Genomic DNA, 16,896 nt, shown 5'->3' with positions numbered 1-16,896 from the left:
GCGGAGCGGAGATAGAGTGCCTGGATTAAAACAGGACATATTAGCAGCATTTAACCTTCAGTAACTCTTTATGTAGTTAGATAGGAGTCATGTTTCTTTTTAGCTGAAAAACCTTACACCAGGTAACCTGCAGTGTTGAAAACGTGTTTTCCAATGATGTTTGCTACCCTACAATCCGTCCTACTCTGTAGTAAATTCAGCGACATTTGACCATCCAGTTGCTCCCACTGAAATGTATACAGCCTATTTAAAATCTAAAACTTAAAATTGTCCGTAGCCTGCTGTTGTTACCACTGTCCTGTTTGAAATGGATACTAACTAGCTAACTGACTGAATGCCCATTAACCTTATAACTCCTGTTGTGTGTGTGTGTGTGTGTGTGTGTTTGTGTACAGAGAGACAGCCAGGTTCATAACGGATATAAGGACGTTTTTTCAAAAACAGGAGCCACATTCAGGTAAAAGTGTAAGAACAAATGATCCATCAATAAAGGATAATGTTGGATCAGTGTTTCAATATTTTATATCTTTTATTAGATGTTCATGTGGTTTGGTTATTTGCCTTTTGGTTGAAAGTACACTGAGAGAGGACTTTTCGTTAGTGATCTTAATAATTTTTTTTTTTCATATTAATGTAATTTTTTCATCTAATTGAATACAATCTATTTGTGTATGATTGTCAGTCCAAAGAGGGAGAGAGGAAAGAGGGGAACGTGAGGAGAAAGTACAAGGTCAGGAAGAAGCAGGTAAGAAAACAGACAGGGAACAGTGACAGGCAAAACAGAAACTATTTAACTGAATTAGAGAAAAAACCTGATTTTACTCATACAGTCTGGAAGTTGTGTTCTCCCTATATTAAAGCTGCTATACAGAATCTGCAAAACAAACTGGGTTGAAACATTTTTGACCCTCTTTAACAACATTCCAACATAACATTATCATTGATTGGGGAGATTAAAATTAATGATATATTTTTATGTGGTTCAGCCACAACTCTACTAAAACCTCAGCCAGTAATAGGTAGGCCAACTTTTGGACTGTCCAGTTGTCTGTATGACTGCCGCATACAGACTTATGCGGCAGAGAAACACTTATCAGTGTTTCTCAAACTTTTTACAGTGTGTACCACCTGAGAAAAATGTCAAGCTCTCCCAAGTACCACTATGAAAGCATAAAACTCATAAATCTTACAACACAAAATTAGTATTATTAAATTAGTTAAATTAGTATCTGCAGTAAAGATTTTTTCATACATTGTATACATTCTACCACAGGCAAAGTTGCCTCCATTTTTATAGTTTTTTATTAATATTTTGTAATAATTTATTCTGTTTTGGGAGTGTTTTTTATGTATCTGTATTATATTATACATACACATTAAAAGTGAATCTCTGTCCAAATGCACTCAGTTTACTTCTTACTCACTATGAGCATCATTTAAATAACCTTTATCAGATTTGATGGTTTTGTTACAGACTTTTCAAAAAAAGTGTTTTGCCTTTCTTTCTCAATTGTGGGGATTAAATTGTGTTAAAATGTACAAAACAGTGGTGTCATGTTTTGTGACGAAGACCCAGGCAGAGAGAGACTTGATGAATTTAAGAATCTTATGATTTAATAAAGAAATTTGCAGACTTGCACAGAGATGGTAAAATTATGATGACTGATAGCGGAGATGAAGACAACAGACGATGAGGACAGGGAGGAACAGGGGTTTAAATGCACCAAGGAGACAGTCAGAGGAAACTCGCCACAACTGGAGACATTTAAGGATGCAGGGACTGACAGAGACAATGAAGAAGTCTCATCGTGATGAGTAAAGTTTTTCTTGCCTGGCTGGGCAGCTCTCTGGGTGCTCAGCACCCCCAAAGCTCTGATCCTAGAATCGCCCCTGATCTGGCTGATGAATCTTCACGTGACCTATTACAAAGTCTGTATTATTAAGTCTGTAATTAGGCGCCATTCTTATTATTTTACGGAGCTTTTGTTCAATCGGGGGACGCTGTCTGTTGAGGAGAAAAGCATGAATTTGTTTGTATACGGATTATCCATTGTTTAAATGTCCCGGTAGTCGAAAGGAGGCAGAGCTGTTGAGAAATGCTAGGAGCTAACTGGGCGCTAACTGTATCATTCAAATATATTGAATGTCGCAATGCTGGCAAAGAGAGGAAGTGACGTAAGATTTGCGCATGCGGGGTACCGATCGGGTTTCTGGTACGGATCGGGTAGCGACAGCGCCGCTAGCTGGCCCCCTTTTGCCAGGGGGCCAGGTAGGGCATTAACAGGGAAAGGTGGACACAAAGTTATACTTTGATTTCTTACTCTCATCATAATAATAATAATAATAATAATAATAATAATAATAATAATGCATTGGATTTATATAGCGCTATAAAATATTTAGCTTTTATTAAATAGTTATCTGAATCTTACAACCAAAGTTTGTATAATAATACACAAGATTGGCTGTAGACCATTGTTCATCATTCAGAACACTGTGTAAAAAATAACAAAAAAAAAAGTGAATGCAAAAGTGCATAAATATTTATTTTACGTGTTTGATGTGTGTGGCGGGGCGTGGTCTGCAGTGCCGCTGCAGGGGAAGTGGACCCACCTGAGCAGCATCTGCAATCACGACTCTCAAGCGTAGTCTGTGCTCTCTCGGCTGTTTTTAAGGTGTGTGTTGGGCTGTAAGTTGAAAAGCTACAGCCAGCTGTGTGGGTAAACCAACCATGTGTGAAAAGTGGTCCATAACGTAATGCTTCAAAGCGTGTTCGTGCAAACATTGTCGAGTCTGCCGTGGTACAATGGGACTGCTCATGAACCTGTGTGCACAGCATCTGCAAATCGGCGCGGTACGAAGTAACTTCATCTTTACACAAAACTGTAAGCTGTCATCTGTGAAGCGTGAGCGGTGTTTGTTTTTACCATAGTTCATGGTGGAGAATGGCTGCTCTTCTGAGTTTTGCCCTAAGCAGCCGTATGAATGGCAAACTACATTGATTACCAGCGGCATAGCCACACTTAAAATTTCTTCTGAAATTTTCGCTTTCTAGTTCATTCGCTTATTACCCATCAGTCTACCGTTGTTTATAGCGCTGGCGGCCGCTGTGTTTTATTTTCTTTGTACTTAAATGACCTCGGACAAGAAAGCTTATTTTCTGCAGTTCAATACTGAAGAAATGTAAACTTTTTCAAATTTTGTATAATTGCAGAACATTTTTAAGGTTATCTGCTATAAAATCCATGCCAGGGAAATCTCTTTCAAGTTTTTTTTTTTGTATTTTATTCTGTGCATTTAAAAACCAGAGACTCAAAGACACACAAGACCCAGTAAAAGAGCCTGAGAGGAGTTCAGAAGCGCTCCCATAAAAGATGCAGGGACTGCAGAGAAGATCTCCATGACTCTGACAGAGATTTCAGTTTTCATGAAGAAATAGGACATGGAGCTTCAGCTGAGAACAGAGAAAGAGAGAGGAAGAGGCTGCCATCACAGGGTTACGGTTGCAGAGGAGAAATGAAGGGCATGGCTTTTCAAGACTGCTATGTCTGAAAATGGTCTCTATTTATAAAGGCAATTTCAGAACACCACATTTTTGACTGTGGGATGTTTATGGACCCGGAATCCAGAGAGTTATCATGGCGTGTGCAAATTCTTTTACGTAGCCCAGCTTAAATTTCACTCAGACCAAAACAGAAATGCCAAAAAAACAGAGCTCCATATCTGCCTTTTTCACAGCTCCTCGGAGAGTTCTCAATAAGATGTGCACTTGTGAGCCACCAAACATGGATTCAGTGCAGCCTCTTTCATCATCATACCGAATTTCCCAGAGGAACCCACCCGAGGGATTAATAAAGTTTTATCTTATCTTATCTGACTCAGCTACACCGACAGCCACAGCGTCAGGGAAAAAACGAGGGCGGATTGTTGGTCTTGAAAACTTCGACTTTGAGCCCGTTTTAGTTGACGAGTGTAAAATTAGAAATGTGACTGAGAAGGAAACAGAATTATGGCAGGCACATTCAGAAAACCATTCAACTTTACAAAATGTATACTGTGAATCTGAAGAAGAGAAGCCTGGAAAGTGTGAACCACCACAGAATAAGAGGAGGGTCTCTGATGCCACCTTTACACAAGATGACAGTCAACCTCTACCACAGACGTGGAGTCAGGACCCTGTTCACTTTCAGTCAGTACACTGAAAATGAGTTTCATCAGACTAACCACAAATGTACGACAGTCAAGAACTTCAGCAGCTCTGAGCCAAGTTTCCTAAACAGTCTGCAGTATGAGGAGGACGAAGTCTTTAGAAAACTGATAGCTGCAGAAGGACTAACCTCAACTCAAAAATCTTTAAAACGCCTTCATTCTTCTCATATGATTAATGAGAAGGAAAACGGGACGCCACTGTCTTATAATTCCCCAGGAAAAATCTCCTGTTTCTCTCATTTCAGACCTGTTTCAAATCATAAGCAGACACAACCAAAAACCGCTTCATGTCGGAAACAAACAGGTAAGACTTTTTAAAAAAAATCTTTTATCATGAGGGGCAGAGAAGATGACAAGAACAGGAAAGACTGAACTAACAGTCTTTTAGTATACTTTTTATTACAAACCCTAACGAGCAGTAACTGATTATGTGTTGCTCTACACTTGTAGGATGCATCTAAAAGGCATGCGGGGCAGAGGAGATGAGCGGAAGAGGAAACAGATATGGAGGACAGATAGCGCCATCGATATGTTGCTCATCAATGACCAACAATTAGCAGAAATCTGGCAACGGACAGTTTGCAAAAAGACGGCATTACACCCCAAGCCTCCACTGTCCCGGTAACAGCGGATTACCATGGAGAGTAAAGTTTTCAGTTGGTAAAGCAAAAAAAAAAAAAAAGTCAGAGGGCTGCCTCCTGCCCTGCCCTCTGACATTTTTACTCTCCATGGTAATCCGCTTCTCCCCTCTCCCCCCTCGTCCTCACCTCCTTACCTGTGCCCCTCCCTTTAGGCAGGGAGGGGTCTAAATTCATTTCCCTGTTCATATTTCAGCCTCCCTTCTCCCCACTCACCCCTCCTCCTCACCTCCTCCTCATCCCTCCTTCTCTCCCTTCCTTTGTGTGGAGTTTGGTGTGGAGTTTGGTGTGGAGAAAACCAAGTTTCCACTTGGTGGTGGAACCAGACAGTCAGGCAAGTTCATGCTGCAAGGACCGTGCACGTCCTCCTGCCTTCAAAAGAGGGGGGAGGAGGACGTGAATAGTTCAGCCTTCCTTCTCCCCCCTCACCCTCACCTCCTCACCTCCTCCTCATCCCTCCTTCTCTCCCTTCCTTTGTGTGGAGTTTGGTGTGGAGAAAAACAAGTTTTCTCTTGTTGAGAACTTCCACTAAACAGTACCGGGATAGACACAACACTTAAAAAGTTAACGGCTACGACAACGGGGAAAAAATGTTTAAAAAGAAGCCTTACGGTGGATCCGATTCCTCCCACCCAAATGTTATTTATGTGAAAATAAAAATGCCACCGCACACGTTTGCTTGAGGAATCCATCAGACCAGACCACCTCCATTTTGTGAACCCACAGAACCCTCCCCATCTGGCTCTCCCCTCCTCACCCCTCCTCCTCTCCCATCCTCTGTGTGGAGAAAACCATGTTTCAGAACTGTGGGATGTTTATGGACGCGGAATCCAAAGAGTTGCCTTGGTATGTGCAAATACCTTTTACGTAGCCCATCTTAAATTACTTAAAAAAAAAAAAGAAAGAAAGAAAGAAGGCAATTTCAGAATACCTGTCTCCAGCTCTCCCTCCTAGGTCAACAAAGGCACCCATCTTGCACCATGAACAACAGGAAGGCCTAACCCAGAAGAAGCCTAACATGAAAAAACAACACGATCTGTTACCTTGTACAGACTGGTGGAGATTGGAGATTTGATCGAGGAGTGGCCAGAGACAAACGGTATGTAAAATCCACCCTGAATGAAAGAGCTGAACCTCGGAGGAATAGAGTACAATCGGATGATCCACACTTTTTTTTATTAAAGTGTGCAAAATTTACAGACTTATTAAAGCGGTTGATCATCTGAAAAATGTTTCAGAAGACAGTTATCATCAATCTCTGAATAAGAATAACCACAAATTTAGTAACTTTGATTAGACTATTCTTATTTCTGTTAATGATAAGAGACAATAATGATGAACAATTGTTTATTGTTCATCCCCTTCAGTAGCACAAACCCTGCAATTTCTGCAGTCTGCCTTTGATGTCGTTCAGTCCCATTTAACTGAACTTAAGTTGGTGTTAAATCCAGAGAAATCCAAGTTCATGTTATTCTCAAATGGCAAAGAGTTGTTAGCTACGTCTCCTAAGATTAAAACAATTCAAGGAACTGAAATTGAAATGGTCACATCTTACAAGTATCTAGGGATCATTATAGATCAGAATTTGTCATTTAAGACTCACATTCAAAGGCTTGTGTCGAAGTTCAAACTAAAACTAGGTTACTTTTTTAGAAACCAATCCTGTTTCTCCCTCCAAGTGAGAAAACACTTGATTCATGCAACTTTTTTACCTTTATTGGATTATGGTGACCTGCTTTTTATGAATGCACCTGCCCACTACCTAAAGAGGTTGGATACTGTGTACCATTGTGCTTTACGTTTTATTACTAGCTATGGAAATCGTGTACAACATTGTTCTTTGTATGCTGCTGCTAAATGTCCATCTTTGCATATTCGCAGACTCTCCCATTGGTTGCTCTTTATCTATAAATCTCTCCTTGGGCTGGTTCCATCTTATTTATGTGTTTATATGTGTAAAAACCACAACCAATACAGCCTTCGTTCGCACAATATCATACAATTGATTGTCTCAAAAATCAGAACAGAATTGGGGGAAAAAGGCTTTTAAATACGCTGCCCCTGCTTCCTGGAATAATCTGCAGAAGGAACTGAAATTATCAGAATTTCTTACATTGGGAGAGTTTAAGTCTGTCTTAAAGGAACGAGAGAACAGCTCTTTTACTCAGTGTGATTGTTTTTAATGTACTCTTAATTTGATCTGTTATTGTATATTTTACACACGTTGGTATGGGATATTGTATTTGTTTTAAATGTTATATACCTATGTGGTATGTGACTTTTGTTCGAATGATGCCAGGTCTCTCTTGGAAATGAGATTTTTAATCTCAATGAGATTTTTACCTGGATAAATAAAGGACTGATAAAATAATAAATAATAGACCTGCTATCTCCAATAGAAGGACACAGACTGTAATTGAGGAGATGCTAAAAACTGGGCTGAGAGATCAATTGTTATCCTCCATGACCATTATAACCAAAGCATAGAGTATGAGTTTAAAATTTGTTTTCAGTTTTCTAGAGAGGCCCCTTTGAGATGGCACCATCCTGGGAGAAACGGAACCTGGGCCGCCGTCTCCAGCCCGACTCGTTGGACCAGAACCAGGCGGTGGTTATAGCCAAGCTAGCAGACTGGAATCCAGCTACCACATCAGCAGTGACAAACCCAGTAAACAAGAATGACAGCCACAGGTGAGCAGGGAAACGACAAAGCTGAATAACCGTGTCAACTCCTCACTGAAACAATACAGCTTTGAGTTACACTCACACACCTACACAGATTGAAAAATTGTGTGCAGACCCGCCTCCAAACAAGAATAACAGAGGACTCCTCCTCTTGTCTCCCTTCCTCACCATCCTCACCAGAACGACAGGTCTGCACTCCAACGAGAGACCCCAACACACAGAGGAAACTCCAGGACTGGAATCTTCATGTGAAGAAAATATCGGTGATCATCGGTGACTCCAATGTGCACAGACTCCTCCGTCCTATAAAGCAGAGGGGTACAGATCGACAGATTTCCATGAGCGAAATGTTGCCACCCGGTGAGGCCCAGCTGGAGAAAGCACCCTGTGGAAAATCTGGTTTTATAACTTTGGACTGAATACCAGTGATGGAGCTGAAAATGGGACTAAAGGCAGAGCAGTAAGCAATCTTTCTAAGGCCCTTCTTTGTAAAGAACAAGCCACATCGTTGCATCTGAACAACTTTATTACAGGTTTAGATGAACAGATTCCTGCACTTCCTACTTTGATATTCAGCACAGAGAAGGACAACATTCACTCGACCAGTAGAGCTGCAATGTGTATGTTAGAACAGTGGAACCAGTGTGTAAATGAGGCATCCCCCATAAGCCTTGAAAAGTGGGAGGAGAGTAGTGGTGTGATTCACCTTTCTTAAGTTCCAATGCTCAGCGGGTCCTTTGGACAGAAATAAGTTCTTCTTCTTTCAATTATTGTTTATTCTGTTCATTTCCAGCCTTATAAAGAAAGGAGTGTCGGATGGGGCAGCCTTCCCTATCTCCAATCAGGCAGATTTACGCTTAAAGAATCCCATTGTGCTGTGTCAAAGAGAGAATTACACTGTGTCTCAGCTGGTGGTGGAACCAGACAGTCAGGCAAGTTCAGGACCGTGCACGTCCTCCTGCCTTCAAAAGAGGGGGGAGGAGGACGTGAATAGTTCAGCCTTCCTTCTCCCCCCTCACCCTCACCCTTTACCCGTGCCCCTCCCTTTAGGCAGGGAGGGGTCTGAACTTCATTTCCTTGTTCATATTCACGTCCTCCTGCCCTCTATGAGGGGCAGGAGGACGTGAATATTTCAGCCTCCCTTCTCCCCACTCACCCTCCTCCTCCTCACCTCCTCTCTTTTACCTCGGCAGCCCATGACCGACATGCCGTGGCTGCCCCTGTACCCGTTGAGTACCTGTACCCTCATCCACTGGAGCCTGGACCTCCAGCTGATTGCAGCCACTTTAGTGCAAGGAGATGATTGCGTTTTGTGTGACTGTCTTGCAGTTCACCCTTCCCTTTCTACCCTAACCCGTTTTCCACTCCAGCCTCTACCCCACTCGGTTCAGACCCCTCCTCAGGCAAGGAGGGGTTTCAATCCCATTTCCCGCACCCCCAACCAAATCCTAACCTTAACCCACCATCAAGTCCTGCCCCCTTCTCTCCTCATACCGCTGCCCACAGTTCAGACCCCTCCTCAGGCCCCTTACTGCCTGAGGAGGGGTCTGAAGTATTTTCCAGCCTTATAAAGAAAGGGAAGGCTGAAGTGGCAGACCGTCGTGCAAAAAACGAGCATCTCCTCCATGCACTGCTTTCAGTCAAATGACAAAATATGTGAACTCTTTTTAAACAGGAAAAAGGAAGAAATTGTACACCAGAGAGTGCTGTATTTATTATGTAGCTGTTTTTTGTTTTGTTTTTTTGTTTGTTTGTTGTCTCTTCTGTTTTTTCTCTCCATACAGGTGATCCAGGTGTTTTGTTTGTTTTCTTTCTTTCTTCTCCCCTTTCTCGCCATCTCTTCTCCCCTCAATTTTTCTTTCTCTCCCTTTCTTTCTTTCTTTCATTCTTTCTCCCTGTCCTATCTCCCAGTCATGTCTGTCCCGACTGTAACAACTGAAAATAAAATAAAATACACAATTATAATAAAGGTCAATCAAATGGACCAATATGGCAAGGCCATGATGATCCAGTTGGTAAAGTAAATCCGCTTGGCATCTCTCTTGGCCTTAAGACAACAATTCTGATGGCTAAAGATCCAAACGGGACAGGGGGGGGAAGAAAAAAAAAAGAAAAAAAATTGTACACCAGAGGGGGGCAAGAAGGAGAAAACTTGAATATAAACTCAAAAGAAAAACCGTTGTTCCTTCCCTCCCCCAGAAGGCAGTAGAATATCATGTTTTAAATGCCACTTTTTTGGGGGGGTAAAATTTCTTGACAAATATGTTTCTCTTTTTTGTTTTGTTATTTCGTCCCTCTTTGGTACAGCTACAAAACATGTGCGAGGTGTTGCCCCATGGGAAATTGTGCTATAGCTAGAAACCCGTGTTTTCATATATACATGCATATATAACAAGCTTTTTAGTTTCTCTGTTGCTTTGTTGAAGTTCTTTGTGTTTCAATAAACTCCCTGTATTTAAACAGTACTGCATTGACTTCAGTGTAAAATAAATGGGATCTGCACACACAAAACAAAAAAGAAGTTAAACCCTCCGCCCCCCTAGAGACTCAAACAAAGCACAGAGAAAGACAGACCCACAAGGCCATTCTGTTATTGCGTTAACTGATCATGTGTTGCCCTGCCACTTTCAGGCCGCATCGTGCCGCACATGTGTGGACGAGGACATGCCAGGAACAGGAAACACAAGAGAGTCAGCCACCCGAGCTTCACAGGGCCCGAATCAGCTGAACCCATATTCAGCCCAACGCTGCCTCCAAATCTCCTCGTCCTCTCCTCCGCCTGCTGGGACCAGTAGGCAGCACATCGCCTGCTTCTGGGAGCTTTAGGCAGGAGCGACCAGGTAAAGCATGCACTGTGACTAACTCCCCCAGCATCACAGGCCCTGTCTGACACTGAAATCTGTACTCATTTCTCTTGTTTTGCCCTGATCTGTGAGCCGCTCTGTGTGTGCGTGCGTGCGTGTGTGTGTGTGTGTGTGTGTGTGTGACACAGAGAGAGAGAGGCCGAAAGAGAGAGAGACAGAATGACAGGCAGGCAGATCACAAAGCACTGAAATTCAAATTTTGCCCTGTAGATCCACTTAGTGTCTCTGTGTGTGTGTGTGTGTGTGTGTGTGTGTCTCTCTCTCTCTTTTACACAAACAGCAAATGTCACTGCATTTTCAGCACCTTTCATGTGCAGTGCACTGGCATTGCCCTGCTAGGCGCCCTCCGGTGGACAAGAGAGGCAATTGATTGTCACAACCTGTTAGCTGATACTGTGGTCGAACAGCGGCAGACACTTTGTGCTGCATTCAGCCAGCAGAGGGAGCACCTCTTGTCAGATCCCACTTTGACAGAAGCTGGCTTGCTTCTCCTTGTGTGTTTGTGTGACACTTGCTGTGCATTTCAACACAAAAGGCATTACTCTTACTCTTTGGCATTATCTGGGGAAAGTGCTTTTGTGTACTAGGCTTTCTCTATATTTTTCAGGGTTTCTTTTCACTTTTGTATTGTACAAATTACTTCTTTGTCTGTGTAACTTTAAGCTTCAGTGTAAAATAAATGGGATCTGCACACACAAAACAAAAAAGAAGTTAAACCCTCCGCCCCCCCCAGAGACTCAAACAAAGCACAGAGAAAGACAGACCCACAAGGCCATTCTGTTATTGCGTTAACTGATCATGTGTTGCCCTCCCATTTGCAGGCTGCATCGTGCCGCGTATGTGTGCAACAGGACATGCCAAGAACAGGAAACACAAGAGAGTCAGCCATCCAAGCTTCACAGGGCAGAAATCACCTCAACCCATATTCAGCCCACCGCTGCCTCCAAATCTCCTCCTCCTCTCCTCCACCTCCTGGGACCAATAGGCAGCACATCTCCTGCTTCTGGGAGCTTTACGCAGCAGCGACCAGGTAAAGCATGGTCTCCGTCGCCAGCTTGACCGCCAAGTCTTCTGGGAGGGGTACAGAGGACCGCAGAGAGGGATGGACCGCGCACGCTCCTTTTCCTCCCGGAAAAGGGATTATGTTCCTCATCCTTACCCTGATTGAACCGAGTACTAGAGAGCTTCATTTATACAAACAATTATAAAAAATTGCAAAAGGAAAACGTGAAATATTACTCTGGAACTTTACGAGAGCACATCTTCCCTGAGCTGTCCACCATGCTGAACGGCTCTAACCAAATTAGGAACATAGGTTTTTTTTTTTCAAAAGCAAATGTTTTAAAAAAGAAAAGAACAGAAAAACATAACTGAACACAACAGTATGTCAGTGTACAGTGAGTGATCAGGCAGTACAGTTTTAGGAACCTTTTTAACTGAGGCAGGATGGCATTTTGGTTTTTAATCAGAATCTACCCTTCAGCCAGAATTCATTTAAAGAGCTGTGGGAACAGCTACCTGTGACTGAATCTCTGTCTGTCAGTTTTGACACTATCTCAACTGTGAACAGCAGTACAACGGGTCATGATGAAACCTGGAGGCCAGATGACACCATGGAGATGTTTCAGATCATCAATGAGCAGCAGTTAGCTGAAAACTTTGATGAAAATCTCTTTGAGCTTCCAAATGACATTTTGAAAAAAGACGGCATTACACCTCCAGCCTCCACTGTTCCGGTTACGACAGATTACCCTGGCAAATGTGGGTTTCAGCTGAGATTCCAAAAGTCTACCCCACTCTGTTCAGACCCCTCCTCAGGCAGGGAGGGGTTTCAATCCCATTTCCCCCACCCCCAACCAAATCCTAACCTTAACCCACCATCCAGTCCTGCCCCCCTTCTCTCCTCATACCGGTGCCCACAGTTCAGACCCCACCCCAGGCCCCTCCCTGCCTTTTCCAGCCTTATAAAGAAAGGGAAGGCTGAAGTGGCAGACCGTCGTGCAAAAAACGAGCATCTCCTCCATGCACTGCTTACAGTCAAATGACAAAATATGTGAACTCTTTTTAAACAGGAAAAAGGAAGAAATTGTACACCAGAGGGTGCTGTATTTATTATGTAGCTGTTTTGTTTTTTTTTGTTTTTTTGTTTGTTTGTTGTCTCTTCTGTTTTTTCTCTCCATACAGGTGATCCAGGTGTTTTGTTTGTTTTCTTTCTTTCTTCTCCCCTTTCTCGCCATCTCTTCTCCCCTCAATTTTTCTTTCTCTCCCTTTCTTTCTTTCATTCTTTCTCCCTGTCCTATCTCCCAGTCATGTCTGTCCCGACTGTAACAACTGAAAATAAAATAAAATACACAATTATAATAAAGGTCAATCAAATGGACCAATATGGCAAGGCCATGATGATCCAGTTGGTAAAGTAAATCCGCTTGGCATCTCTCTTGGCCTTAAGACAACAATTCTGATGGCTAAAGATCCAAACGGGACGGGGGGGGGGAAACAAAAATGTTTCTCTTTTTTGTTATTTCGTCCCTCTTTGGTACAGCTACGAAACATGTGCGAGGTGTTGCCCCATGGGGAAATGTGCTATAGCTAGAAAACTGTGTTTTCATATATACATGCATATATAACAAGCTTTTTAGTTTCAAAGCCAATGGAAAGACTACCACAATCAGTAGACGGGAGTTGAAGTGTTAAACATTGTTGTTACCCTGTCTGCTGTAATTTTTTCCATTCAGATTTCATGGTTTAACATGCTATGCTTTGTTGAAGTTCTTTGTGTTTCAATAAACTCCCTGTATTTAAACAGTACTGCACTGACTTATATTTTTCAAACTGATTTTGCCTGAATGCACCCTGATTTTGGCCAGCAGAAAATAGCAGGATCTGACAATTCAATCAATGGCTTTATACATTTTTATTTTTATTTGAATTTGTTCTTTTCGTTTCATTTTGTCTTTTGAATCAAATTGAGGAAAAAATGTAACTGTTTATGAACTATTTGTACAATATAAAATATATGAAAAATTTATGAATCACTGAGAGACATGTTTATCTCTCTGTTCCTTGTCATCTGTGCAGGCTGAGAATATGACTACAAAAAGTCCCAAAGGTCAAAAGGTATTCTCAAGTGGAAGCTCAGTAATGGTCAAAAAATTAGGCACATGCTTTATTCCATGTGTGTGACTGAGCATGCAGTTCAGCAATTTCACCACTAGATGGAGTCATTGCCAAAGGAATGTCAACTTTGAATTGGAGCATCACTGGACTGACAGTGAAATTACACATCACATTACCCCTGACTTCATCCAGGGATGTAACAGGATTTCCTCCAGAGTGGGACGGTCCTCAGGCTGGAGGACCGCAATCACAATGTATATATGTATATATAGTGATTGTTGAATTTCTCTAATTTCAGACCTGTTTCAAATCATAAGCAGACACAACCAAAAACCGCTTCATGTCGGAAAATATACTAAATTGATATGCAGAGTTTTTCTCTCTCACTGTTTGTATTTACAGTGCAAACAAGATGGAGAGAAACGCTGTGTATTGCCTGCTTTGTATAAAGCCCCAACAGTCCATTCGCACACACCTGAGCAGAGTTTGCCTGAAAGACTGCACACCACAGAAATGTGAGGCCAGATGGTGGAATTGAACTCAGGACCTTCTTGCTGGGGGGCAACAGTGCTAACCACTGTGCTGCACAGTGGAGGACAGCTGCATCGATATGTTGCTCATCAATGACCAACAATTAGCAGAAATCTGGCAATGGACATTTTTCCAAAAGGCAGCATTATGCCCTAACCCTCCACTGTCAGGATCAAAGGAATGGCTTTGATAATACTGCTTAAACTAAGACTGTACAAATTTAAGAAACACAATGGCAACATTCAACAATTAGACCTAACATTTCCCCCCCTTTTGTCATTGTATATACTTAAATTTCAACTTATGCACCCTTTGTTTGGACAGTGACAGTGTAGATTTCATTCATACACAACTCCTCTTCATTCACCTTCTATCGATGCAAAAGTTCACAGTTAATACATGTAAGCAGTTAACCTGCTTCTCATTGATCTCATACACAGTAAACTACATCCTATACGTAAGCAAATCAGTGTCAACAGTCCAAAAACAGGAATTAATATTTTCAAAAGAAGATGCCACCAAGGACCAGACATTGACCAAGTTATCCAGCCTTGTGGTGCATCTACTCCTGTCGTGCGATTCATTATGTATTCCTGCAAGTAAACAACTGAACGTAACAGTCAAACAAGAAGAATCAACATTCTCAAAAATCAAATGTCACTACAATCCAACTGTATACAGACATAGACATTCAAACACATCAGTTGACTTTATCGTTTGTCCATGTGGCTCTCAGCTAACTTCAAAGCTGTAGCCTGGTCAACACCCTTCTTTATGACTCCTATCAACCCCCCGAATCTTCTCACTATAGGCATCCTGTGGGGGTTAGAGTCAACTGGTAAATTATCCGCATTTACAACTCTTCTCCTGTCCTGTTGTCACCACAGGAAAAAAAGAGAAAAAAGAAAAAAAGTGTTCATGATGCAAATGTAGACAAAAGCTTCTCTGTTTGCATCCTTCTTGCAGAGGACACAAAGAATAGGTGACGTTGCACAAATTTCATGGTAAATCTCCAACTTGGACTAATCCATTGCCCTTCATACACATAGGCAACTGGCCTATTTCCCGTTCATTTAGCTGTTCAATGTCCTGCAGCAAGTCAGACACTTGGAGTCAGACTATCAGGTCTGTCGTACCAGAGCAGTTCACCTTCCCAGCTACTGGTGAATCAACTGTCCAGTCAGGTTCAGAAGTTGAAAAGTTGGCAGTGTTCCAAGTACGTTTACTCCTGGATGTGTTGCTACGGCAACCAACAAACTGTCTCACTCTCAGTGATGCTATATGGCCACAGTCCAGAAGAATGTGTAGACAGTGGCATCACAAGCATAACCATTGGTCTTGTTCTTTATGTGAGCGGTTGTGTTCACAAACTGCCACCAGTAGTTGTTGAAAACCCCATGCGGGTACTGGGTGTGATTTGCTGTGTCCCAGTGCGCTCTTGTCATCCCACTCAGGGTCCACAGGCACAAGAAGGCACACAGCACATTCCCAGCCATTCTGATGAGTACCTGTGGCTCAGTTGGTTTCTTCACCGGATTGAGACGAGGGGCCCTGGAGGCTTTCCCCCCCTTTGTACCCGGTCTTCCTGCCACTTACCCCGAGCTGGCCTGGATGTGTGTCACCTTCTTGCAGTGCGCTTGATGTATCCAAGCGTTCCTTCCAGCAACTTCACCGCTGTGGTCGTCGTCAGCAGCATCCGATATGGACCTTCCCACCGTGGACTGGACCAGCACTTCCTCTCCATGGCCTTGTCAACATCCAATCTCCAGACTTCAGACTCTGCTCCTGCGGAGAAACAGAATCATCTGGCAGATCATTTGTTCTCAAGACTTCTTTACTTTTAAACATTTTAAGCATCTAATCTGCTAATATGCTCTCTCTTCTGCTCTCCTATCATCACTACAGAAGACTAGAACTCTAAATACTCTAACATATACAATCTCAACGAGTCAGACCATTCTCTGTTGGAGTAATCCTCATGTACATCTTAACTAATTCTATACAGTTTAACCATGTCCTGCGTGTCTCTTCCTAAGTCTTAACATTACTATTCCATTAGTTCTCTCTACCAACCCTGCACTTTGTGGGTGATATGAACAATGACGTTTTTAGTGTTATCCCTAGATGTTGTGCCATTAATCCAATCACTTCATTTACAAAATGTGAACCATCATCGCTAAACAATACTCATAGTTATTACAGCTGGACAGCTCTATAGTCCATGTGAATAACTTGGAAATGGGTGACTGGGTCTGGGGAATTTCCCTCTCTTAGGTCTCAAATTACCGCGAGAATTGTGCTTGAACATATCATACATGACCTGCAAAAATTTATTTATTTATTTTTTTAAGGGTATTTAATTTTAAAGTATAAACTACTAATTATCTCCCTCCTGTTGCGACATGGCAAAGCCCATGGCGCAAAATAGCAGCAGTCTTATACAAATTCTAAGGCAGTATTGGTTTATCACACATCCTACAGGATGTGTGATAAACCACCATCCTACAGGCTCGCTCCTACTGTAAATCACAACTGTTTCCCTGCAGTAGATGAGTGGCCCTGCATGTCTACCAGTGCATCCCGCATAATAGCCAACGTCTGCTGGCGTTGCACTGCTAAAATGTTAACACCATGTTCTCCTAAAGTTGCCTCTTTCGCAATCTTATCTGCAAAAGCATTCTCTAATGCAACTGGATCTTTCCGTCACATGTGTGCTACACATTTACAAACGGCAATCCTACTGGGTAAAAACTCTGCCTCCAGCAGAATTTGCAAAAGTTTGGCGTGTTCTACAGGTTTCCCTGTAGAGGCTGTCACACCTCGTCTCACCCACTGCACAACAAAGAAATGTA

General features: G+C 42.4%; 1 long non-coding RNA gene across 3 annotated transcripts; it reads left to right on the top strand.

Annotated features, from left to right (window-relative positions):
• The first annotated feature begins 700 nt into the window (after nucleotides 1-700).
• On the top strand, nucleotides 701-11,823 carry LOC109195285 (uncharacterized). 3 transcript variants are annotated; one of them, XR_003214659.1, is made up of 7 exons: nucleotides 701-745; nucleotides 3,309-5,693; nucleotides 5,789-5,946; nucleotides 7,361-7,538; nucleotides 7,713-7,992; nucleotides 10,164-10,372; nucleotides 11,218-11,823. It is a non-coding gene; the product is annotated as an uncharacterized LOC109195285 (long non-coding RNA). The 3 variants fall into 3 exon arrangements; XR_002056969.2 differs by lacking the exon at nucleotides 701-745 and adding an exon at nucleotides 2,815-2,854; XR_002056970.2 differs by lacking the exon at nucleotides 701-745 and having other exon boundaries at nucleotides 3,124-4,513; nucleotides 4,660-5,693.
• Nucleotides 11,824-16,896: the final 5,073 nt, after the last annotated feature.

This window comes from Oreochromis niloticus, linkage group LG17, assembly GCF_001858045.2.
Source record: "Oreochromis niloticus isolate F11D_XX linkage group LG17, O_niloticus_UMD_NMBU, whole genome shotgun sequence".
NCBI classification, from domain to species: domain Eukaryota; kingdom Metazoa; phylum Chordata; class Actinopteri; order Cichliformes; family Cichlidae; genus Oreochromis; species Oreochromis niloticus.
This window is presented reverse-complemented; position numbering and strand designations above follow the sequence as displayed.